The sequence below is a fragment of the Hevea brasiliensis genome, chromosome 9 (genome assembly GCF_030052815.1).
Source record: "Hevea brasiliensis isolate MT/VB/25A 57/8 chromosome 9, ASM3005281v1, whole genome shotgun sequence".
Classification (NCBI taxonomy): Eukaryota; Viridiplantae; Streptophyta; class Magnoliopsida; order Malpighiales; family Euphorbiaceae; genus Hevea; species Hevea brasiliensis.
The window spans coordinates 85,003,821-85,006,902 of record NC_079501.1 but is presented as its reverse complement, the minus strand read 5'-3'; positions in this window follow the sequence as shown (position 1 = coordinate 85,006,902).

Here is a 3,082-nt window from a genome sequence, read left to right as displayed (position 1 = left end):
GAATCCTAACTAGAATCAAAGAAAACCCCTAAGAAGCAAATATTGGGTTTGGTAACTCAAAGAAAATAGGCTAGAGGCAGAATACTTAAATCCCTAATAATCAGTTTCTTGGCCGATTACCTTGAAACTTGAAAAACAAAGAAGGAACCTACTAGTTACTAAGGTAAAGATGAAGATACTTACCTATGTCCAATGCTCTGATACCAAAAATGACAAGCACCTTGGCCGACTTGCTTTAAGATGCAACTTTAATATTTGACACCCAAGATCAATACATCTACAAGGCCTTCTTTGAAAAAAGAAAGATGTAATGCTAACATTGTAGTAAGGCACCAAACAGTATATTCAAAGGAAAATAATCAAGGAATCAGATGCAATAAGAACAAGCCTTAAGGCACCATGATTATCATAAATAAAATAGATAAGTAACAAGCTTGCCTAAGTCCAAGTTCTTTCTAAGAAACAATGAAGAAAATAAAGCTCTCTCTAATGGAGGAAAATTTGGCAAAAACTAGAATAGCTAAAAATTATAGAAAGATGACCCCTAGCCTTCCTTATATCCATGTGCAAAAACCCAAAAATAGAAAAGGACAAATACACCTGGCAAAAATATTCCAACTAACATTTACATCTTTTAATTATTCTTTGTAAAGTGGCAGAATTGGAGTTTGGGACCACAAGGCTGGCAGCAAGGAAATGAGGACCATGTGTGGGGACCATTCGACCAAGTGGAATAAAAGACAAATTCCAGGCACTCCCTTTGGACAAATGGCAGAATGAGAGGTTTTCTTGAATTTGAATGCACCAATAGAAATGCTCCTAAGTGTCTCTCATCCTATGTGGCCGAATAACACCCTTTCAATGTAGTTCCCATACGGCATCCAGGTAGGCTTCTATTAGCACTTCTCCCTCGCTAACTTGGCAAAGAACCAGCCACTTAGACTCTTCCAAAATGCATGGCAAACCCTTGTTCTCTTCTTGGTCAAATGCATGCACGTGCATGGCTTTCATGTAAGTTTTGTAACTATCTAGCTTTGGCTCTAGTAATTGGCCATTGATAACTTGGTAATGGTGGAGCTTATCCATCAATAATTCCTTGAGAATTTATTGTGTTTTAAAGATTTTCACTCCTTCTCTTTCTCTAGAACTTAAGCTACCATAATTGATTCTTGAGAGCTTAGTTATTTAAGCTATGATTTTTGTGTTCAGAGAGTCATTTATTGTAACTTGAGTGTGATAGGGCATTAAATTGCTCTTGTGAGAAAAGGGATTTGTAAAAGAGCAAGGGTTTGCTCTTGTGGTATTTGTAAGAGGTTTATTCTTCACCCAAAGAAGAATTATAATGGAGTTAACTGTCAATGAGGGCCTTGAAGAGAGGACGTAGGCTTGGGATAGCTGAACCTCCATAAATTTCTTGTGTTCATCCTTCTTTTCCTTTTCCTTGTGCCTTTTTCTCAAAAAAAAACCTCCTAGCCTTTAAATTTTTAATTAACACCCAATTTAACCCCCCCTCCCCCCCTCTTAGGTTGCTACAAGGGATAACAAGTGGTATTAGAGCTAGTCTCCATTTAATAAAGATTTAATCATCTTGGAGCAAAGATCAATGCCAACCCTCAATGCATAAGAAGGTCAATCAGTGATAAGACCTCCTCTGTTTGATGGTAATGACTTCCTATATTGGAAAAATATGATGCATTATTTTCTTAAATCGGAAGGAGTAGATTCGTGGAATGTTGTAGAAAAAGGTGTAACACCCCTTATTCATCAACAGTGTAGCTGAACAAGACATGTCACACTCGGTGTCGGAGCACCCTATCTTATCTTACTTTATTCTTTTAATAATTTGTTCTCGTTATATTTTAATATCAATTATTTTTCTAAGGAGAAACCAGCGGAGTTTTCCCTGTTTCTATTACAATTTGGCGTATTTTACTATTCACCTGCTTGAAATTTTCAATAATATTTTACAATGAAAATATCATTCATACTCATCATGGTCATCTCACATTCAATTCTTGCAATTCATATACTTATTTATACAAATTCATTCATGCTTATTACATATATCAAAATTCTCAATTTTATTAGTTTACATAATTTGCAAACTAATTGCATAAATTCATAATTTACATCAGGTGCATATTACATACAATTTCCTAATTTTCATTACAACATAATAAATAATTATAATGGACATATTACATAATATGACTAATGTGAGCCCTATCTACATGCATTGCTAAGGAGGTGACAACCTTGAGCACTTCTGATACTTCTAAAGATCCGAACTCTAAAATCTTAGTCTAATATCCACTGGGCTTTGTCTTTAGTACCTGCGTGAGGAAAACAAATCCATCGCGCTAAGCATTGCTGCTTAGTGGTGCGATAATATAACAAATAAAATAATATACAAATAAAGAAAGAAATGGATTATACTTTGGATACTTCGAAATTTAATCTAATTTAATATAATACTTCTAGTATCAACTATCTTTTGTTCAAATTTCTATATTTCGTTCTAATTTATTCCTCTTAAGAAGCAATTTATTCCTAAATTTACAGTAGTAATATACTTATATCTCTTTTTGCAAATCTTTTTAATCATTTCATTCAATACTTTCTAGGTTATCGCAGATTATTTCATAATAATTAAATTTTAATACCGTTCCAATTCATTTTAATTCTTTCTACTAAATAACTAATCTAATTTATTTTAAATATTCTTACTCTTTTATTTAATTGCTAATATTTTCAGTTGATATTATTCTTAACTCATTTCAATAAATTTCACTGCCCAAGTAACCTATGACAGACTGACTAAAATGGATAACGGGTCGTTGGCACTGGACACCACGGTGCCTCGGCTCGTCATACCATAAGACGTGTAAGCTCAGTACGTCAATCACGTATGCAGTCATATCAGTATGGCTAAAATCCATGATAATAAGTAATCGGGCATAAAAGCCATGAGTACGGGCATAAAGTGATTAATACAGGCATAAAGCCTTACGCAGTACTGCTAAAATAATACCCTATTGGTATGCCAATCTATCCAATCTGACACACGTGTCTAGGCAATACA